The sequence below is a fragment of the Epargyreus clarus genome, unplaced genomic scaffold (genome assembly GCF_041222505.1).
Source record: "Epargyreus clarus isolate Ecla_fem2 unplaced genomic scaffold, WU_Ecla_fem_2.2 ptg000034l, whole genome shotgun sequence".
In the NCBI taxonomy this organism is placed as follows: Eukaryota; Metazoa; Arthropoda; class Insecta; order Lepidoptera; family Hesperiidae; genus Epargyreus; species Epargyreus clarus.
Genome location: NW_027332239.1, coordinates 10,656,049 through 10,681,017, shown reverse-complemented (window position 1 = coordinate 10,681,017; position 24,969 = coordinate 10,656,049). Strand labels below are relative to the sequence as shown.

At 34.8% G+C, this 24,969-nt stretch overlaps 1 protein-coding gene across 3 annotated transcripts in view; it reads right to left on the bottom strand.

Annotated features, from left to right (window-relative positions):
* Positions 1 to 24,969, bottom strand: part of nuf (rab11 family-interacting protein nuf) — a 103,675-nt gene that overhangs the window by 55,368 nt on the left and 23,338 nt on the right. For 2 of the 3 annotated variants that reach the window (XM_073091375.1, XM_073091374.1), the window contains exon 2: positions 17,893 to 17,943. The exons of the other annotated variant lie outside the window; for it this stretch is intronic. The gene's annotated coding sequence lies outside the window, so the exon portion shown is untranslated. The remainder of the gene's footprint in view (positions 1 to 17,892; positions 17,944 to 24,969) is intronic. 3 annotated transcript variants of the gene reach the window in all.

Genomic DNA, 24,969 nt, shown 5'->3' with positions numbered 1-24,969 from the left:
ACATGTACTTCGGCAGTACCGCCATTGGTATTCCGGCTTTTTAACATTTGCAAACTTTCTTTTGCGTTCCGTACCCGGCCTGTCGACTGTCGTGCAGGAAGGAAATGTACCGGTCTCTACATCTTAATTAGTATTCCTGTTCGATTACGTAATCACATATTTTTTCCACACTTAAGTATTTATATCAACACCCAATATTTTTTGTAATACATATTTTTATTCCGCTTTTTCGTGTAGATTTACGCAAACTCTTATATTTTTTTGTTTATTTTGTAGAGTCCCATACACTTCAAATCTGTCTTTTTTCGCAAAAAAATATTCTTAGTTATTATTTTTTTATTCAGGGTTTATTTTTATACGACTGCCAAAGTTTGAGGGTATAATACCGGCAAGGCGCGACGGCCGGCTTCGACTGCGGGCCCTCCTCCACCGGTTGGTAGTTATGCAATGACAGCTAATATTACAGTATTATCGATAAACGGACGGACAAAAAACGCTCATTGAACTGAGTGATTGCAAGCAGCAGGTGACCGGCAATCGATTTTAAACATAAGTTGCAATATGGCCCATATTGCCACAACATTGTGGACATACTACATATTAAAGTGTAACATTCCATTGATATGAATTTGTGAAATATTATCCAGCCAGTAGCACTACCATGAGTTGGCATAGAAATGCCACTATAGAAATTGTAAATAGAAAACTATTGTCATTTTGCTAGTGAATAACATAACTACTATCGTTACGGTATTTCTTGACAACGTCTGTCAAATTAATGACTCATGGGACCGAATTTGTATGGCAATAGATCATAATGACATTCACTAGCGATTTGATTTCGATAGGTTTTTTACGTATCGAGTTACGCCACTACGGATTTTAGTTCTACGAGTAACCACCAGAGGCGCTGTACAATTTTTCATACATTTATTTTACGCACTCGCTAGCGAGTAATACTTTTGTAAACTCATGGTAGTGCTACAGTAAAAGGTTAGTGTAGTAAATTAAATTCAATTTGTTAATTACTCGTACATACCATAATTACTGTAATTACGTTGATTTTTTGAAGTAAAACAAGTTTAAAAAAATGTTTGGACTTTTTTTTCGTAAGTCGTGTTTTGAGTCGTAACATGACCTTTAGGACCTATGGATTGCGGGATCTCCGAAGGGCATAAAATTACGCTGAATTTACGCGATATTTTGCGATCTCACTTTATGAGATAGACACTATTCACTATACACATACTAGCTCTCCTTCAAAGCCGGCAATGCATTGGCGACTCCTCTGGTGTTGCAAATGTCCATAGGCGACGGTGACTGCTTTCCATCAGGTAGCCCGTCTGCCATATCGTTAGGTTAAATATATAAAAACAACTACCTACACAACTAAAAACAACTAACAAAAAAACTAGACTATTTTATAGTTAACTGCGATGTCAAAACATCAAATAAACAAATTATTCCTCGAGCTCGCCCATTAGTATTGTTCGCAACGTATAATGTACTCACGTTGCGTTTCGTAAAGCACCATTTAAGAAATTCTGCCAAATAGACCGAGAACACACGTTGCCCATTCGTATTTGCCTAACAGTTGACCTTGCTCGTTTTATGAAGTGTAAAGGAAAGCAAAATACAACTAGAATAGGTTCGTTCATTCGTTTGTTAGGAATTATTTGTTGGGAAAATCTTCGTCAACCTATTACTGTACTGGCCATGGATTTCCTTTCAGAGTAAGTGTTTTTGACATAGTTCACCACGCCAGCCAAATTAATAGACTGCATACGTATTTAGAGAACTTTTTCTTCTTTAAGAACACAGGTGTGTTGTTCCTAAAGTTTTCCTTCAATGTTAAAGCAAGTGACAATTAATTTCTAATATGCAAATATCGACAACTCGTAGCCTGGGATTCGAACCTAGTACCTCCAGATTGAGATCGACTTCCCAATCACTAGGCATTACTTTAGGAAAGTAGTGTAGATAAAAGAACAATAAGTGAGTTTGTAGATCGATTGCGCGGTGGGAGGAAACAAATTTTCTAGTACGCAATAACTTCACAAAATCATAACCTGGGATTAAAACCTAGGACCTTCAGCTGAGTTCGACTTCCAAATCACTAGGCTATCACTTTAGGAAAGTAGTGTAGATAAAAGAACAATAAGTGAGTTTGTAGATCGATTGCGCGGTGGGAGGAAACAAATGTCTAGTACGCAATAACTTCACAAAATCATAACCTGGGATTAAAACCTAGGACCTTCAGCTGAGTTCAACTTCCAAATCACTAGGCTATTACTTTAGGAAAGTAGTGTAGATAAAAGAACAATAAGTGAGTTTGTAGATCGATTGCGCGGTGGGAGGAAACAAATTTCTAGTACGCAATAACTTCACAAAATCATAACCTGGGATTAAAACCTAGCACCTTCAGCTGAGTTCGACTTCCAAATCACTAGGCTATTACTTTAGGAAAGTAGAGTAGATAAAATAACAATAAGTGAGTTTGTAGATCGATTGCGCGGTGGGAGGAAACAAATGTCTAGTACGCAATAACTTTACAAAATCATAACCTGGGATTAAAACCTAGGACCTTTAGCTGAGTTCGACTTCCAAATTACTAGGCTATCACTTTAGGAAAGTAGTGTAGATAAAAGAACAATAACTGAGTTTGTAGATCGATTGCGCGGTGGGAGGAAAAAAAATTCTAGTACGCAATAACTTCACAAAATCATAACTTGGGATAAAACCTAAGACCTTCAGCTGAGTTCGACTTCCAAATCACTAGGCTATCACTTTAGGAAAGTAGTGTAGATAAAAGAACAATAAGTGAGTTTGTAGATCGATTGCGCGGTGGGAGGAAATAAATGTCTAGTACGCAATAACTTCACAAAATCATAACCTGGGATTAAAACCTAGGACCTTCAGCTGAGTTCGACTTCCAAATTACTAGGCTATCACTTTAGGAAAGTAGTGTAGATAAAAGAACAATAAGTGAGTTTGTAGATCGATTGCGCGGTGGGAGGAAACAAATGTCTAGTACGCAATAACTTCACAAAATCATAACCTGGGATTAAAACCTAAGACCTTCAGCTGAGTTCGACTTCCAAATCACTAGGCTATCACTTTAGGAAAGTAGTGTAGATAAAAGAACAATAAGTGAGTTTGTAGATTTATTCTGCGGTTGGAGGAAACAAATTTGTAGTACGCAATAACTTCACAAAATCATAACCTGGGATTAAAACCTAGGACCTACAGCTGAGTTCGACTTCCAAATCACTAGGCTATCACTTTAGGAAAGTAGTGTAGATAAAAGAACAATAACTGAGTTTGTAGATCGATTGCGCGGTGGGAGCGGTGATGGCATCGACCTCGTTGCGCAATCCATGCCACGTTAATTTCAACTGATCATTCGATACAAACTTCGTAGTTTTGATGATTACCATTCTCCAACCGAATCGTGGAGTTAATTGTTTGCGCTTACATTTCGTGGCTTACTGTTTAGATACGGCTTAAGTACGAAAATAAAATTATAATTGATTGAATATTGTCGTACTTTTAAAGGATGCTTTTTAAACCGTCGCCGCAAAACTACATTTATAAAATGTTATGTCGTACGATTTCCTAATATTTAAAAAAAAATACATTACGGATACACCTTAAACTGTTTTAAGTATTCAAATGTACGTCGAATTCGAAGATAATCATGACTAGACCCTTCAAACCAACCCAGCAGCAGTATATGGCTACTATGAAGTAGAAATAGTTGTGGAGGTTATACTGCTTCATGCTGGGTACGTTTTGAAGTACTTGTCCAAAATATATAATTTAATCATACGCAAATGACTACGCCGGAAGGATATCGGATACGTGACATGGATTACTAAGTTCAAAACGACAGAAATAAGATGACGTATCAAGGATTGTCTATGCAATGGATGGTAATATTTTCTTTCTACAATGATTTGTATAGATTCTTTGAGTTACTAGTTGACCCGGCAAACGTTGTGTTGCCATATAAATAAATAAATGTTAAGGGGCTTATCACTTGGGGTATAAAAATATATAGTAGCCGATTCTCAGACCTACTGAATATGCATATAAAATTTAGTGATAATCGGTAAAGCCGTTTCGGAGGAGTATGGAAACTAACATTGTGACACGATAATTTTATATCTAATATATAAAATTCTCGTGTCACAGTTTTCGTTGCCATACTCCTCCGAAACGGCTTGATCGATTTTGATGAAATTTTTTGTGCTTATCCGGTATCTATGAGAATCGGCCAACATCTATTTTTCATCCCCCTAAATGTTATATGGCAAAACAACGTTTGCCGGGTCAGCTAGTATAAGATAATATCGAGTTATTTTGATGAACGAAACATTCATTATTATTAAACATTCTAGTGAGTAATAGATAACTAAGGCATAATTGTCCGTAGCTTACCGGTAAGTACATAATGTTTCTAAAACTTTGGTTAAGGGGATGGGTAACCTTGTTAAAGGGTCGATAACTCGATCAGCTGTCGTCACCACTCTTATATCTCCACCTCTCTCAATAGTCAAAATTGACCTATACAGTGCAAGTCTCATCAAAATCTCAAATCTGGGATAAAACATTTAAAGAGTTTTGGTACCGTGAAAATAATGTATTAAGTCATTTATTTATTTATTTATTTCTGATGATACCTACATGATTTATAAAGCTTTTAAACGACTTCAAAAAAGAAGTTTTGTGTTCTGTATTCGACGCTATGTATGTAAACTTGTATGTTCGCCATTTCTCAGAAAATACTAATCCAATTTGGACGTAGTTTTGGTTATTTGAAAGCTTATTTACATGGAAGGTTTTAGTACAAAGGTTTCATGTCATTCAAATTCAAAAAGTATTAGGGACATTTTAACATTTTTCCGGGAAAATCGGGAAAACACGATTTCTTTAGAAACTTATCAGTGCCTGCAGCAACACCGGGAATCATTAAAGTACCGTTGCGAGATCTTGTTACAAACGAGTACCGTTTACAGACCCTCTCGGATTGTAATCCTAGACCTCTAATTTGAGCTAACGTGACGTTTGCGTGTTAGTGTAAAGGTCAGGGAATTGTAAAGTAATTTAACGTCTATAGTGCACAAGTAACTGTTATAAGTAAGTAGCTCATTGAATTTTATCGGTTTTAAAGATGGTTTGTTTCGAAAATCCTAATTTTATGGTTTTCCAATAAATATGGAATTTGTTTTGTAAGCTTTGTAGTATTTCATGAAAAGATAATTATGCTTCTTTTCCATTCATACGTATGTTTATAAACTTCATGAGATGAACGCGTGACGAAGCGGTCACTAATGTCACCATACCGGTCTGCTGATACGTAGAGTTATGACTTAAATCTCTATCCAGGTATAATCCGCGCCGAACTGCTAGTCCGCTCTGAAGTTGTTGTTATGGCGACGCGATTCATTTCTATATTCAGAACGGACTAGCAGATTTATGCGGACTATAGACTTCTAAATTATATTTTAGAATTGTGTTATGGCTCTGGGTGTTTTAGGACTTGTCTTTGTGTGTCATGTCATGCCACTAGAAATCCTACTGTGGCGGTATGAATGTATTTTTATACATTGAGATTCTAGAATTAATTTATTTAAATGGATCAATTAAAACACCTTTTAATAATAGTTAAAATGGACCCTACATCTTAGTAAAGAGAAATTTTACGTAATATTCATTACACGCATTGAAACAAAACAAAAATATTAAAATATTTTAATCGATGCCATGTACAAAATTAATTGATTTCGGTGTCCGGAAACTGTTATGTGCTGTGGTCATGCAAATGTCGATGTATGAATAATAATTTATTTATAAACACTCGTGGGCTGGACAGACTTTGATCTGCCACAAATAATGTCGACATACCGGCCACCTCCAAAAGTAACCTATCTTTCAAGCTAGAACCAACTATACACGTGTTCTACCTTGCCCGTGCCTTTACCGTGCCCGACGACGTGGGAGCGACGCCGGGTTATGTGGGATTTTTACCGCACTAAAACCCCCCCGGTGGCCGTCCTCAGCGCTTGTTGGAGAACTCCGGGATCTCCGACGGAACACAACCGGAGCCCTTCAAGCGCGATGCCCGGATCGGGCTCTGCCCTGGGGGAGCGTTCGCTCCTACAACAGCTGGTGATTACGAGCTCCTACTCTTGCCGCCCGCAACCCCGGAAGCTCCCTTTTAGTTGTGTCTTACGACAGGCAGGAGTTACCGTAGCCCTATTCTAGTCCCGGAACTACAGGGACAGACACGTGCTCTACCTAGCGTTATATAGATTTACTATGCCAGAAACCTTCGCGAAAATGTTATTAACAACTTCGTTAAGTTTGATGTTAATCGGATGAATGGCGTAGTAAGTTATAAAGGACAAATAGATAAACAAACATACATTTTTACACATATACATTCTAATACGCTATAACACGATACCTGTAATTATCGTATAGCTAGGTAATTTAATGATTGTTCGTGTAATGAGTATATTAGTCACTTATATAGCCTACATTTGCTGTATCGTATGTCCGGCCGATCACCGGATTTAATATCTAGGTGAACTGAATGTCCGCACAGCATTGCGGAGCGTTAGGTGCGTGCGAAATTGTAAACAAATTATTGTCACTTGATCCTATGTAGTAATAATACCTAAACAATATGAAGTGAACTGAAGGTTAAGCGCCACTGTTGCACCTTTTTGCCTTATAACAGTGTTAAGAACTGCTGTTAACTAGAAACTTACAAAGGGTGTTCCAATCTACTTTTAAGGTAGGTCTCAATCCTATCAGGGGGGTTACTACCATCTCTTAAAACAATATTATTTTAATCATACTTTTACTTTTTGCAGGAAATTTAACTTTTTAATCAAAACATGACAATTTCAGTTGGTTTCATACAATGGATAAGTGAAATATTAATAAGGGTTTAAGTTTGTTCAACTGTGTATGACGGAATATTTTACTGTTTTAAGGTGGAAATAAAACTTTCCTGAACTATGTTTTTAAAAGATGGTGGTAGGCCCCCAGGTATCAGTGACGTCAGAAGCCACGTACTATCACGACGACTTTATTAAAATTTGCTACTTCTATACCGTAAAATAATAATAAAATATGCGCAAATCGCAGTTATTTAAGTTGTGGCATAAAATCAATTAGTTACAGATTAAAAATGTCTTACTTAAAAGCGGCTCAATTCGGTATTTATTTACAGCTGTTATTTACGAATTACTATTGTGATAGCACAAACAAACCCACTTCATTATTTTCTATTTGTTTTTCATATTGATGTACTCATTACCAAACTGATTCTCAATGAAATTCTGAAATCACGACTTTTACTTGCCGATACAGAGCGATTACAAAACAAACATTTGTTCGAAGTTCTTGCATTTTTATTGATGGAGAGCCGCGGTTAAAAAGTGGAAAAGTGGGTGTAATAGATACCAGTGGATCAGCTGTTTACGCTCCGTCAGACAATGGTATGGTCTCGCAGATTAATCGGTCTAATTTGAAGTGAAACTGCGTTACTAACGCACTTTACGTTACATGGACAACATAATTTATGTAGTTAGTAAAGATCAAATTCTTTATTAAAGGAATATATAACAGATTGCATGAAGTCGTTCAAAAAATGGTAGAACTCTTTGTGGTTCAATTCCGGCCGTACCACCGCCACCTACTCAGAGGTTGTCGCGCATCTGTGACCGATCTCAGGTAGGAATTTCATTCTATCTAGGGTTGATTACAAATGTCAATGGGTGGCAGTAGCCACTTACCATCAGTTGGGCTGCATGCTCGGCTGCTACTCCTATGTTATAAAAACTCATTTGGCATAAGATAACGTGTCTGAATTACCACGCTTACAAGAGATACGTCTAATCATTATCTACTTTTCAATAAGATAGATACGAATACAGGTTGATATTCTTATATATCTACATCGTATCTAAGATTTTCATCATAATAATATTATTTTTACTCAAAAACTCATTAGGGTAATTAAAAGCAGTTGGTTGAATGACATGAAATTTAGTTCGCCGTAGCATGTATCTTCTTACTAATTAGATCGCTAGAAATAGTTTGGTGTATGAGGTTTATAAATATTTTTTGTTTTCAAATTCAACATCGTTACAAATTTTACACACTTAAAAAAGTTAGATGATTTCTATTCGTTACTTGTTTTTGTAAAGTTGTAACGTTTATGTTAATTTGTTTTAATGAAAGAGTTTATCAAGGAGTTTATTTATTTATAAGACACACCAACAGCATTACATACAAAACATATTATACAAACTTATTCTATACACTTAGACTGACATGCTAGTTACAGGTGCGTACATATTCGCTAATCTTAAATATAGACCATCATTAAATAAAGCATATTCAATACTTGGAAATAAATTAGATAACAATCGAAATACACCTAGAAAATCTTAACAGTTGCTTCTCCATAGTACCTAGTAACACAAGTGTCTGAATATATTATTAAAAATATTTAATATATTACCAATAGGCAGTATTGTAATGTAATATTGCCCAAGAACATTTGAGTAGGTGTAATGTGCCAGGTCAGTTCAACCGATACCGTGTCACCCCGTATTACGTGATATATTTGTTGGTTGATTCAGGTCGACTTGCCACCTTGAATACGATTTATTTCATCTATATTTACACCTAGTGGCTGCATATTTGCACCCCAGCTCACTGTTTTACTTTAAAAAGTCAGATCTCGATTATTTTCTGCGTGAAACTCAATTTAAACGCACAGCCGTTCGTCCACCAAATTCCGGGATTACATTCTGTAAAGTCCTGCATTTTTGAGTGAAAGTTACGTCAAAATAGCTCCGACCTCTTCCAATAAGTGAGATATTTTGAAAATTCAGTTTTAAGCCCAAACGCAAAAAGAGTATTGTGAAGGGTGTTTGAAGTATGTATAGGTGTGTCTGTCACTAAAATCAGAACAGCCAATGTTGATAATGTTTTTTTTTATAAAAAAAGAGAGTTCTAAGTGCAATGATTAAAGAAAACCCTTGTAGCTGTTTGACGAGCATTTCTTTTCTAGATGGTCGGGGAGTTTTCTTGTAACGTTTTGTATTTTGTTTCGAAAATGATATTTACAATAAGGGTACAGACAGACAATTTATTTCAATTTGCTTTGCTACTCAAACACGTAGGCATACCTACTCATTTCTATATTTGTAAGCCTACACATAACTTGAACACCTTCGAAAGGTTGCCTAAATAGGTTTAAGTGGATACAATGCCGACGAAACGTATTAGTCACGCAGTTTGCTAAGAAAAGCTCAGATTGCGTATGGATAAGACCCTGTATAAACTGCTAATTACATCGATATGTAACACCGTTTGAATTGCATTTTCACGGTGTTTATAGTAATGGTTTTTATTATATCTACCCTGTGAATTTTATTGCGTAATGGAGATGTATTGTGGTCATTGAAGTGACGTTTACGATGTAAAGGTTATGGCTATTCATGGCAGTGTCCTCCTATGCCTCAGATAAGTAAAATATATAGATAGATCACTAACAAGAAAGTGAAACTAACTTCGAGAATTGAAATTGTTCCGTAAATAAAGTTTTGCCACGTCTCCGTATTAAAATGTTCCTAAAAAGCTTGAAATATTTATTTACTACGTAAACTACATAGTAAGTTATTTATACGTATTTTTTTCTGAAATAGTTTTTTATTTGTTAATAATTCAAAAAAGAACGGGCAAGTCGAGGAGGCTAAGTATCTTTCTATTTTATTTATCAAAGGCCTATGCGAATAAATATAATGTTGTGATTATTTGTGATTTCAAGATAAGTACCATTTCTATTTCATATTTATGTATGTTTTTAAACGTTTCTTTTATCTGTCTGTATTTTAGTATTTAATTCTCACATTGTAATTGGACTTTAATTTACATCTTCCGAAAGAAATAAAGGAAACTCGTTAGTGCTATTACATTAATACCAATATGATGTGAATAAAAACACGTTGCACAATAGTCATCTAACTGGTTTGCCGTGGTAAGGGTTTCCGGGTTTGATCCCGAGCAGGCGGAAATCTGATTACATGATGAATATAAGTTACTGGACTTTTTATGTAGGTACTTGTGTAATGTGTGTGTGTGTGTCTGAATGTGCTTTGTATCCACTTGTCAGGGAATTAATTCCTTCATCTTATGAGTTTCAAATTAAAATACTTGATTTGATAGATACAAATTTTAATTGGCCGTAACGAAATATGATAATTATGATATTTTAAAATATTTGCTTTGAGCAATTTCATTCATAATGTATTTCTACAGCTACTAACTAATTACATGTTCAAAAGAAAATTGTAAGTAATCCCTTATATACACTTCTTAATTCTTAGCATATTTCATCAAACAGCACAGGAAAATTATTTATCTCAATCTTAAAATTCTCCAAACTGATTCTTTAATTTTTTCCTCAATCACATTATTAGCTTATTCCATAACATCACACTTCCAAATATATTTAGTGGCGATTTGATACATACATCGTATTACTTGCATTCCGAATCGATTCGAAGATGGACCGAAAAGGAAAAGGGATAAATCTTGTTAGATCAGATAGGGCGCGCCACGGAGCACACATTTCCTGAAGCGACACAGCTGGCGCGCTGTAAACATGCTGAATTTATTGTGTAATAACTGCGTGAATATACATTAATTAAAATATGTTATGTTATAAATGTGCTTTAGTGGTAGGGTACTTATAACGAATTCGATATGAGAATTTCTAGTACATACAAATTGGCAAATTTCGTTCGTCTTGAAAAACATTGGATAGATTGAATATTAGTAAGGGACGTAAATCACAAATAATTTGTTGTTATTATAAGCCACCACATATAACTCGCCAATTTTTAAGTAATCCGCTTGTTACATGGATAAGAAGCTTATTTGATTCTTATGGTACCTACTGATAACGATAAGCAATTGTTGCAAAAAAAACCTATTGAACTGTTTCAGAAATTAGCGTTTACGAACAGAACAAGTCTCTTGTTTTATGAACATAGCTGTTGGCTATTATCTATGAAACAAGTTATGATAGTAGGTATCTACGAAAGGAGTTATCTGAAGATTTTCAGGTTTAGCTTAAATCCAATTAAACCAATTTCCGCTTGCAAGACATATTTCACTATATTGGTTAATGGTCCCTTCCAGCGGACATCTCGCGCGCTTGGCGTGATTCCAGAAGTCGGTCCCTCGCTCGTATTTCACTCAAAGCGAAATAGTCTTGCAGATATAAAGTGCACTATTAATGCCCGCTATAATTGGACCGCGGCGTCCAATAGTCTGTCCGCGATTTACAGACAAAAGTTAATTTGGTCTTCCTTAAACGCAAACTTTGATACCAAACCGCTGATTCATGAAGAAATGTGGTAAATAAATAGATTTGACACTCTTTGAACTAAGTGCGCATAGTTGTTGGGATGTGTAGATGTTAATCGATGTACCTATAAAGTTAAGTAACGTTGGGCGCGGTTAGGCGTAGGATGGCTAGTGGCCAAATTTGGTAGAAATTTAAGCAATTTAAAAGATCACTTATAACGAAATGATTAACTCACTAGAATATGTGTAGTATTGGTTAGGTACATAATTCTACCTACTAATTTGGAAAAATGTCACATAGTAGATTACTAACTACCATTCTAGCCTGAAGACAGCAGTGATGAAATCCATATAAGAATCTTCATCGAAAAGCCCACACTCACGATCCTAAAACTTAACTGTAATTGCTGTAAAAGCATTGCAGTTTTAATACTTCTACGCTGAGAGTAAAATTTTACAATTACTAAGCTACGAATTAGAAACGGAAATAAATAAGATACGCAAATAAAGATGTTAGTTACACCCTAATTCAAACAGTATAATGTATCTTGCTCAATATAGCTTTAACGAGCGGTATAACTTGGTATTCTAACAATGCGCTAACAACCGATTCTAAAAATTCCTTGTGGTTTTAACACGGGTATAATTTACCAGACCTGGCATACACCTCTACGCGGAACTACAGTAAGTAGATGATGAATGTAGGCTACAGCGTTATATTATGCGATACTGAGAAGTGTCGTGACTCATATTGCTTGTATAACATTAGCGACGTCGTCAACCCATTCTGGTACCACTGATGTGCTCGGGTCTCCTTTAGAGTGAAAGAGGTTTGGGTCATAGATCACCGCACTGGCTTAGTGCATTTTTTATAACTGGAATAGCAGAGCATGCAGTCGATCTGTTGGTAAGGGGTTACTGCCGCCCATGGACATCTGTAATCAAGTTGAGATAAGATTAAATTCCTACCTGAGATCGGCCGCAGTTATGCCTCTATCCCAAAGGACTAAGCTGGAGTGAACCAAGCTCGATAATCCATCAAATTAGAACACAGCAACCCAACACTGTTATACAGAAATAGATGTGGCGGTGGTTCCGTTGGAGTAGAACGACAGAGGATTCTAATCACCTTTCAATTGACAACTTCACAAACCCTTGAGAGTTGAATAACTCTAAGGTGTGTAGTTCCTCACGATGTTTTCCATGAGCCAATGAGCGGTCAGCGTAATGGAACTAATATAATATTCAGCCATCGTGACTTTATATCCAGTATTCTCAGACTTTTGTAGAATGTGCTCGATATTAAACACTTGAGGGATTTGGAGCGGAAAGGCCTATTTACATATAAATTAATGCTGAAATTGGTATAATATAGTACCATATGAAATACGCATTGTGTGGTATACAAACATTTTTATGAGTGGTGAAAGTAGCGGACGTAATACATATGAGTTTGAACCTATGAGGTAGATCTTCATTAGGTTAATGGTCCATAGTCCTATACCTTTTGGTTATTTATTTGATCTTTGGATAAAGAATTGTTAGCTTGAACGTATGAGTGTATAGTTTTATTATATGACATTAATAAGAATGATTCATAGAGGCTTTGTTTAGAATAGTGACGTAGTATGTCAATAGGTATTATAATAAATAATTAGGTAATACGAATAAGAATTAGGTAAGTGTACGTTAAGTTAAAATTATAAAAATTAAACAAATCATTGCCGGGTAGGTTTAATTCGTATTACCATAATGCTCTAGTACACTTAATTTAATGCAATTGATTATTTGTTGTCAGAGATATCCGAAATAATTATACGATGTAATAAATATCAGGTGAAAATTTCAACCGACTACCTATTATGGTTCAAGAGGTTGGACTGACAGACGTCTGGGCGGCTGAGCCTTACTAATAGGGTTTCTTTTTGAATATGGATTAGTAAAGCAAATATATTAGAAATGAATAATTATTTTGCTCCACTTAAGTTTTACGGCCGTCGACCTATGTGTATTGATCGCGAGTTTTGTGGGGCAAACGGAAACAACGACGCCACTACCATGCATTGCTGTCGAATAAGCAGACTTACATCAATGGATCTAAGGAGTAACATTAGATCTTAGGTTAATGATTGATTGTTAGAAGGTAGAAAGAAGGTAGATTGATTGGTAGAGGTTTTAATGCGGTAAGAGTCCCACATAACCCTGTGTCGCTCCCTCGGCATCGGGTACCTTTTGAAGGAAAAAAAAATGCTTGTTTTATTAACCCCCCTGTTTTATTAACTAACATAACATAATTAGGTAGGAGGTAAGATGCTTTTATTCACGGAGTTCCTATACTACTATGATATATATATGTTTTCCATGAAGTTTGGCTGAGGATGAACAATGATATCCCATGATAAGTGGCTATTAATTGGTTTGTGCCTTATCTAAGATCGGCCACGTTGTATAGCTACCTCTAAGGATTAACATTTTTTTATAGTATAGGAGTAGCAGACGAGCATGCAGTCCACCTGATGGTAAGTGGCTACTGCCGCCCATGGACATCTGTAATCAACCACAGATAGCATTAGATATTCCTACTTGAGGTCGGCCACAGATGCGCCGCTACCCCTGAGGACTAACCTGGAACGCCAAGGAAAAGTCTATCTCCCATACCACACCCTTCAAAACGGAACACAGCAGCGCCTAACACTGCTGTTATTTCTACCTAACTTGACGTGTTGTTATAGGTAACTGCCGTTATAAGATAGAAATGGGTGTGATGGAATTTACTACAAATTATTGATTACTTTAAAAATAATTTTGACAATAGGTAATTAATTAATAACTTGGATTCTTAACTGGCTTTTGTTTTCACATTATTTGTATATGTACTTACATAAAGTTATGATTGCTTTGCTTACTCATACTTGGTTAATTCAGTCGCATTGAAATGATTCATGACAATATCTTAATTGCATTGAGTCGCGTAGCAGAGCTAATGATTGTGTTGAGTCACTTATGAGCGAAGTGGTTATGGTTAATCTAGATCAGAGATCAATGAGCTGGTGACTTAATTAGATTTTTTAAATCGCAGTGCATCTAGAATCAAATTACAGTGATTTTAGAATCAAAGTGTCCAAAATTCATATAATTTCATTTTATTCGTGTGTTATCCAGACGCATGGATTGCGTCCAACTAATTCCTAGTTATTATACTTGAAGAAAAATACACATTTTTTTGGTGGTAACCAAAAGTTCATCTTATCTACGGAACCACATTATAAATGGTCAGACTTGTATAAATTATATATAATGCACAATTCAAAAGAGAATAAGTATTTCTGATTTATTTTTATTAACATTACATATATATTCGGCGGTAATTTATGCGTAATATCAAGTAATATGTGGAACATCAAACTTTCCCTTATTTTAAGTTATTATACAATGAGCTACTTTATTTCGATGAGAAGTTGTTAATTTGATAATTTTCATTAATGAGTAATAACAGTTTCCTTAGTATTAGTTTTTAAGTTTTTACAAAAATGTGTGTTTTGATATTTGTTTAAGTATTTGCCCATACATTTCCAATCAGTCATTTTTGTCAAAACGTAAAATCTCATACTAAGGGTACAGTAGTCTATTGCGTTCCTATTTCTATGTCATTTTATAACAATGACTGAAGTAGAATTGATTTGGCACGTTCGATTGACTAGCGTCATTATGACTCAAGAGATGAAGGTGTCACCGCAAAGATAGGACGTAATCAAGGTGTAGAATAAAATCGGAAAGTGGGAGTTGAACTTGCGTACGGAGAGTTCCGTAGAACAATTTATATTTAACACGATATATTTTTCTCTAGCTACAGAAATACATGCATTTTTAAAATTAAAGAGGTTTAATAGGTGAACCGAAAGACGCTAAAAATACTGGTATTTTATATGAGCGATACTTAATTAAATCTTTTTATTTTTGTTGTTACAGCTACCAAAGTAAATACATACTTTGTTAAAATGTCATAAGACATAATTATTTCGATAGATGGTATAGAGCCTCGTGACAGTCATGACATATAAAAGCACTGATAGTCTAATGGTTTAGAAAATCGTCCTCTCGAACGAGGGGCCCGGGGTCCAAATCCTAGGCATGCACCCCTGATTGGTCAATGTTATGTGCGTATTAGAAATTAATTATCACTTGCTTAAAACGGTGAAGGGAAACATTATGAGGAAACCTACATACCTGAAAGATTTATATAATAAAATCTCAAACGGTTTTCATCCATTGGGTACGGAACCCTTAAGCATTCAAACCTAACGTAGGTGTAAGTTATAAGGCTTTAAAATACGCAGTGGAATATTTGCATATATTAGTATGTAAACACGTAGTCCGTTTCATAATCACAAGTACGTTTTATATACGATCTGTTACGCAATATGTGAAGCACATGATTATTATACAGGTTATAATTAGAACAACACGAGCATTTCTGCAAATGTTAATGAAGAGGTTAAATAAATGTCGTTTGAAAAGTTTAAACTGGATTAGCATAGTGTAAGCTTATGTAATTATTAAACCAATAGCTTAATTATTAACTTGATATGAAATCGGGTTTTACCAATAATCCAGGAATAATGGCGAGAATTTTTAAATTTCCTCAAAATGGAACTGTAAAACTGTGTTTGAATCATGTCGATCGTTCGCGTCATCGCGAACAAATCGCTGAACAAACATAAAAAAAAAAACATATACGGTCGAATTGAGTAACCTCTTCCTTTTTGAAGTTGGTTAATAACCTCCTCCTTTTTTGAAGTCGGTTAAAAAGTAGTGGTAGCCCAGTGATTTCAATTTCAACTTTCTGTATAAGTGATCTGAGATCGAATAGCAGACTGATTTTTAGGGTTCCGTACGAATAAACAAAAAGGAACCCTTACAGAATCACTCGTTTGTTTGCTAGTCACACCAGTTTTTCTGGAAAACCGTTAACACACGGTTTCTTACGCTTATTTACCTTTCATTTACTGTTTATACTATTCCAAAATTATTTATTGATAAGATGGTAATATTTTTATCATTGTAACAAATGTGATAAAAAGTAAATTTGATAATATAAATTGTCATTCGTAATCCAGTTTGAAATATGGGTGTATTCTGTTTAAAATTGCATGCTCATCTCATTCTTATAAGTTTCGATAAAACATAAATGCTTAGTTAAGAATTACCTGCACAAAGTGTGTAAAAGGCGTTTTTTAAATCTAATGGTTATTTGACCGCTAAAATTGTGTTCTGAAGTAGCTCCAGCTCTACAAGCTCCATTAGTGAAGCTGATATTATATGTATATTGTATTTTTTGATATGTGTTATCTATGGAGTTCTTTGCTGCTGTTCTCCATAGCGAAACACCTTCCGAAGTGGTGGTAGGTTATATAGGCATCCAAAAAGAAATCGGTAAGGATCTTCTTCAATAAAATATTTTGAAACTTTATTAAAATTTGTATAGATTTTTGGTGCAATAAAGATCTAAGTCCATCTCGTAGGTTTATAGAAAATGTATAAAGCAGTGTTTCAAGGTCGGGCCAATGGGATCTCGACACGGTCAATTAGCGGCAATGGGTCAACACCGCGGGAACGCTCAACTAGTTTCTAAACAATGTGGCCTCACAGAGACATTCAATAATACGCGATTTGTTGGACGTGTGCTCGTGGAAGTTTTATTTTTATTTTTAGGCAGTTAACTTTAATTCTTGAAAACGAATTATAGTGCCGCATATAAAACTAATGTAATCTTCAGAGTCTTAGTGTAATAAGTATAAAATTTTGTCTTCATTATTTTTTTTACCGTGTGGTGCTGAAATAGATTGAAATGTCCCGCCTCAGCCTTGATTTAGCCGATTATACGATTAGCTCTTATAAAACAAAATTTAATTACCTCTTTCCTTAAACTTTTCTAGGAAGTAGGTTAAAAATGGACGTGGATTTCGGCGAAATAGCATATGGTTTTAAACAATGGAAATTATTATGAAATTACAAAGAAACACTGTATCTATATTTATTTGTACACGTCATGGCGACGTATGGCCATCAAGTCTTATGCGTCTTAAAGTTGGTTGCCAAAAAATTTGCATTTTACACTAAGACTATAGAAAATATGTAGATAGATCTTACGAACGAACTTATTTCAATAGCGGTGTTCAATAAAAAATAAAAACGCCATAACAGCTTGAACGTGTAATTAATTCAGTAAATTCTGCGATTTTACATTTATAGACAGCAAAAACGTGAAACTAGCAATCTAAAACTGCATTTAAATAAAGCTATTAATAACACAATTGACCTCGTTAAGTGGTACAGCGTGATTCGTTTTACAATGATTTCTTAAAAGGAAAGGATGATCGTACTATTATAAAATAATAATAATATTTTCGGTTCGAAAGAAATCGGTTTTTGATTATAAATAGAATTGGTAAATGAAGTACAGGGGTAATGAGGGGTATTGTACGTTATACTCACTCGTCTGATTCTGATTTCACTTTGTTACCAAAACAACGAACAATTATGTACCTGTAAGAAAACATACGTAGATATAAAGTACAATTTTATTTAAGTACACAAAGACATTTTATATTATTCGTAGATATTAATAAAACAGTAAAAGCTTTCTTTATTGCACAGGTGTGCTTGCCGTTCACCTGAGGGTAAGCTACAAGTGCCATCCATGGAAATCATAAATCAACCCCAGATAGGATTAGTCCTACGTAATATCGTCCACATATTGGGGCATCCATTAACTATGTCAGATTTTTTTAGAGATTATCCGACCCCTCCTCAACCCAAAGTAAGATTAGACTTGGCTCGACCCCTTCAACCCCTAAATGCCTCACGTAACTAATCTACGCCCCATATGCTGCTACCCCAGAGGACTTAGTTGGAACATCATCTCTACCTTAGCATGCCCTTCAAACCAGAACACACCTACGCTTAACACTGCTATTAAAACGCTATATAAGGGGAAGACAAACAATTGTCAGTATTGCTACTGTTGTTGTTTATCTAGTGGATTGTTTTCGATGTAAAAATAGATACGACCTCGACTGCTACGATCGATAGGATTACCACGTGTCATAAGGTTTAGGTATACATTAGTATATTTTCGGGGAATACAATTGTTGATCTATTTAACTTCATAGAGATCGTAGATTAGACTAAATATGTAAGTTCATCATGTCAAATCGCATTTAGCCAGCGCGGTGGACTATGGCCTAATCCTTCTCATTATGAGGGGATATCCGTGCCGAGCAATGGAACATTAATGGGTTGATGATGATGATTATTTACTTTAAATTGGGAAAAGATGTTATTTTCTAAGCTTTTATACCTAGATCAGTGTGTGAAGTAACAGGCAAAATATTCAATTTCAAAGTGCGATGATTAAAATCAAAATTAATTGTTACTTAAGTAATGGAACTTAAATTATGGTTTAGTAATTTTACAAATAACGGATATGGCGTAATAAAATTCTATCAATGGTCATTTGTACCTGAGTATATGATATTATGTCTCTACATAGCGACTCTAGGTTGATCATATCAATGAAAGAGGAGCCGCCATTCGATTTATCATAAAAGTTAATAGTCATGAATTACTGCCACTGACAAGATGATAATACGATAAGAAATAACACATTGGGTGAGTTTCAAGATTGATATATTGATGTAGGGCACTTTCAGATGAAAGAAACTAAGACCCTTAATAAGTTTATTTTAACTTATCTTTATTGTAATAAGTAGTATATTATCATATTTATTTTTAAGGTATATGATAAACCTTAAACGTACAAGTTGGGATGATCAAACGATTGTAGCTTTTTTTGCAATAACAGCGGTATTATTCCAATGGTGGTCTTGTACGCGTTCTAACTTAGTCCTCAGGGGTAACTTACTCCTTAGCAACCTCAGATCTAATGTAATTTGGAGGTGATTGCAGATGTCCTTGCGCATCAGAGACCTTTTAAAATCAAGTGGAATTTATTGTTTTTATCATCATCAGTTTACTATTTAAAATTTCGTAACATACATCAACAAATTGTTCTTGATAGTATTACGGGAAATCAAATTGCTTTGTAGTTCCGTCAAATTATCTAAACGGTAGTGAATCATTAAACGCTTTAAGAGCGTTGTGCACTTTCATCTGGCCGCTACAACGATAAAGTGAAATGGGTCAAGCGCGGTTCTACAGTGGGGTATAATGATTACTTTTATTTTTGGACAAGCTTCCGTTACCCTTTAACATTAAAAAAAACAGATATATCATCATCAACCCATTACTGTCTCACTGCTGGGCACGGGTCTCCTCTCTGAATGAAAAAGATTAGGCCATAGTTCACCGCGCTGGCACAAGTGCGTATTGGTAGACATTCTTAGAAAAATAGATATCATATACTTAAAAGTAGCCTGTATCCCTTAACAAAATTACTCTGCAAAGTAGATATACTTTTATATGTTGTCCTATGAAAAACTATACAGCCATTAATAAATTTAACTTGAAAAAATGTACAATACCCATATTTGTGCAACCCATGTTTTGTAATTCCGAACTTGGAATAAAGTGTTAAAATTACTCCACTCATAGTAAAGCGAAATTTAATAATGTAAATCTTTTAGGTACGTTCATCTATACTCGCATATAAGTGTAACACCTGCACAAACAAAACTTTACCACTTGTGAGAACAATAGGTGTAATTGGTCGCAGATATTGTAGCTTTTTGTTTTTCAAATATTCTGAAGCATGTTGTTAATGATGAATAACAGACAGACATTCAATATTACGTAGCCGTACATAGGTATCTAAATGATAAATAGGGAAAGAGTCGGGGAAAACACTAAAAACTTTTAAATATTTCATTAATCCTTACTAATATTATAAATCCGAAAGTAACTCTGTCTGTATGTCTGGTTGTCTCTTCTTCACGCCCAAACCACTGAACCGGACTTAATGAAATTTTGTACAAAGATAGTCTGAGACCCGAGAAAGGACATAGGATAGTTTTTATCCCGGAAATCCCACGGGAACTAGGGATGGCGATCTAAGATCAATTAATCGGAGAATCAAAAAATCGATTATTTTAATCGATATTAGTAAGGATTGAATCCTAAACTATGCATTTGTTCAAGTGATGTTCAATGATCTTTAGCAAAGTTGAAGGTACGAATTTTCAGTTTTATGTATATTAGTATGTTATATTATTTTCTTTTAAACGCGGGCGAAGCCGCGGGAAAAAACTAGTGGGGAATAAATTATATTAATTTCAATTTCATCATAATACGAGTAGATCGGATCGTCTTTGCCTAAAGAACATAGCTTAATTACGAACTTTTTATGACTTGGAAAATGCTTTCAATATGACATTACACATGGAAATCCCCATTTAAATTCAACATGGGATTTATATTCTGCTTCTACATTTTATTTCGTTGCTAAACACTTATTGCCCGCATTGCTGTGGCCCATTTTAAAATGAAAGTGCCTACGGGCTTAGCGATAGCCACATGAAAGCTTAAAGGCGTTTTGCATAGCGCTGCTGCCAGGAAATTATTAACGCACATTTTAAAATGCAATTAGTAAAGCGACCGGAAAGTAGGGAATGATACTTATGACCTTCATGGACAAAGTAGTTTTTGAAACAAGTTTTTAGTAACGTCGTTTATTTTTATTTTCTTTTCAGCAATCCCTGTTATTTGATATCCATATCATGAGAGCGCATAAAAATAACTAGTCCGCCATCTTAGGGCTTTCGCCATATTGGATTTAGAATTACGTCACTTTGTTAATCATGTCATCAAAATCAAACGTAAAGGCAAACAATGAGGCTGCAAAATTTCAGCCTCATTGTGGTTAACTGGTTTAAAATTCAGTTACAAAATTTAACCCCTACACACATATCAACTCACAAAGCAACGTAAGTTCTTAGAGATCCTCAAGTATTAGCCGTTTTCAAGATTATTCATCACCAACAAATACGAACGAATATAAGAAAAACGAGTGATTGAACTTTGATAGCGTGACAATTAGCGGTATAACCTTAGAACACAGCCACTACTCGCAACTAGTAATTTTAGACTACAACGTTAATACAATTGCCTATTCAATTCAAATAATGATAATTTAGGCAGGCAATGCATTAGGCACTATGCATAAAACATAGATCCTACCTGTGATTTCCTTTAGTGTACAAGAAATAATAAGAAGATTACTCCATAGAATAATCATACAAATTATATATAGCACTAGCTAACCCGGCAAACTTTGTACCGCCTCAAAATCTATTTATCAAATATATTTAATATAAAATATAGCTTATGTTACTCGTGGATAATGTATCTTGCGAATGGTGAAAGAATTTTTAAAATCGCTTCAGTAGTTTTTGAGCCTATTCATTACAACCAAACAAACAAAGTTTTCCTCTTTATAATATTAGTATAGAAGTGTAGATAACACAAACAAACTTTTCAAGAATCAAATTTATTCCCAAACGAATTCCGCACGTACGAAATCATTCAATTAATTTCATAAAAACATTCCAATCTCATACGTAATCGCATTGAACGATAAACAATTAATTGCTCAAACCAATCAATTTATTTTTCAATGGATTTTTCAATTGGTTTTCTTAAATTGATATTATTAAATCGATACGGCATTACGCAAGTGCCGGTGACTTGGAGAAAATTGCGTGCCTGTAACAATATAATTGCAATGTTTATTGGTTTCTAACGGTATCTAACTGTACCTTGTCTGTCGTGAATAACAATTTTTACTTACTCAAACCTCAATATCGGATTTAACAATTTTAACAATGTAACAAGGACAATAGTTAAATTTGAATGACCTACACATGAACAATATGAAGTTATGATTGAAAGACCTAATTTATTTATTAACTGTTATGTAATTTAATAACTAAGTGATTGGGATGATTTAATACATATGTTATTATGTTTTTACAATTTTTAGTAAACTACCAAGCAGTCTATCTAAAGCACAGAGTCCCACAAAGACATAATTATGATCCAATATGACAAATAACTAAATGTTTTATTCCTTGTAACTCTTTGTTATGCTCCGTCTATATATTAAATTACCTGATATTTTCGATAACAAAATGTTTGATATTGTTTAATTTGTCGTTTTATCGTTGTAATGTGATAGATGCCAGGCTTTGCTACGCCCCCAGAGTATCGTATTTATCGTTACTTGTGCATGATTAAATATTTTATCATCATAAAAATGCACACAACTAAAATGGGCGTACCTCTACCAGAAACTGCACAGAGATTTTCAATGGTTGAATACAGATGTCCATGGGCGGCAGTAGCCACTTACTATCAGGTGGACTGCATGCTCGTCTGCTACTCCTATATTATAAAAAAAAAAGATTTTCAATTTTAGCAACCTTCAAAAATTTGTTATTATTTTCTATGTAGATGCTTATCTTTAAAGGATCCCATTCAATAACTCAAAGTACAAATAAAAAGAATCCTATTGACATAAGTATGTAAAATTTCTTGCAGTTCCAGTAAGATAATCACCAAAGCAGTTAAGCATACGTCATTGTATTCAAACGATTTATTTTATCGCATTCATTACTTCGTTCTTGTACGGTATGCGGTTTCAATTACCACGGGAAACTAATGTCGTGAAAAGATAAAGAAATGTCACGAACACAATATCGTCGCAGAATCTCGGCAAATTATGAGATTCTTGGAAACGAAAACTATGTAGAAAATGTACTGTTCAATCAAGTTTGTATGAAAAGTAAGGTAAGGTATATTGGCAGAAAATATCTCGATGGACTCATATGTTTGTAGCTGGCTTGCCATTGTAGCGAGATTTAATATAAATAGGTAAGTTATAGGTTTGTACAACAGGAATTACTGTAATTGCATTGTAAAAGATGCCGAATTAGCCTTGAAAGTAGAGAAATAACATAATTCGTTTTAGGCGGATTCTGCGTATTTTCCTAGTCTTAAGAAGATGAAAACAATGGGCGATAAGAAAGACGAACATATTTACTCTGTAATTGGAAAAACCATTGTAAAGCTTATTACACACAGCATAATACATCAAAATTAGGATGTGTTACTTAGACTTCGTTTATTTATTTTATTTTCATGGGTCAGTAATTCTATAAAATTCCATGATATTTAGAAGACTGGCAGATAAATATTGAACACTATGCGTCCGGGAAAATAAATTATACATGTTCTGAGGGAACAATGCAAAACACTATATTAATATACACAAGTAGTGGTGACTTGGTTAAATGAATTGTGAGAAACGCAAATATTTGTATGCACCTATGTATTTTAATTTGCTCGGGACAGTCTTTACCCTAAACGGTCTCACAGATTTATACAATTTCAAATGTTGTAAGTTCTGTTATAGACAAATCTAGCAAACATCAAATTACATTAGATAAACGCAACTTGTGATAAAGTTATAGAAGCTGCTATGTTAGTCTAATCTTGAGTGGATCGCAGGCTATATCTATAAAAATATCGTCAGGTAGAATCTGCAAGAATTTAAATCGTGACTGTTCACCTACTCCCCTTCTCTTTTAGCACAGTCGGGGTTTTATTCATAAAATATCCCTATTTTCTAGTTCACTCAGTATAACCTGTGCATTACGCTTCAATTGTATTGTGGGTGTGACAACAGTGACAACGTTCAGATATGACAGAGAAAGCTCTATTGTTCAAGAGCCGGATTAACTGTGCCTTGCTCGCACTCACATGTGTGAGAGCCTCAGTAAGGTGTATATACTTCATTACTACAGAACATATTGTGATGTTGCAGCGACTTTCTTAGAAAGCCTAGGACTATAAATCATTAATTAATCGTACACATTGTTTTATCATAATTGGATGTGCTAAAATTCTCAAATCGAATGCACGGCCGTGCGTCTAATTGGAACTGCTGAAAGATCCAACCTTGTCCAAGCCACTGCTGTGTGTCTAGATTAGAGACGGCAAATTTCTTAAATATAGTTGCAGAAATTATTACAAGTTCCTAATTCTGTGAGAATTATGCAAAGCTACTTTTAAATACAATTAAGCATTCGAGTTCAGAGCTCTGCTATGCGATGAAAATTTGTCAAAACTTTACTAAACTATACCTTCTCCTAATACCACAGAACTGATAAGTGCCTGACACGTCTGTGCCTTTAAGCTAATAAAGTTACTACGTAACAAGTTAGGCTAAAAAAAAGTTATTAAATTTTACATGTACTTAGAATGAAAGGTTCATCTTATGTGCACATAAATTATACAAAAAGTGATTAAAGGACTTAGCGATGGGATAGGACAGAACGTGATTATAATCACCCGAGCTGGGTGGTATTTACCCATAATAATGCCCGGAATGTTAATACCCTTCCAACCCTAATCCACTCCAGCACGGCGGAAGCAAAAAGATGGTAATGTACATAATATATTGTTTCTTGTTGTCATTATCGAGTAATATTGTCAAGCTATTGCTAGAGGAACGGTGGTAAGAAATTCATTATTGTTCTAATTCTATTTCCGATTATC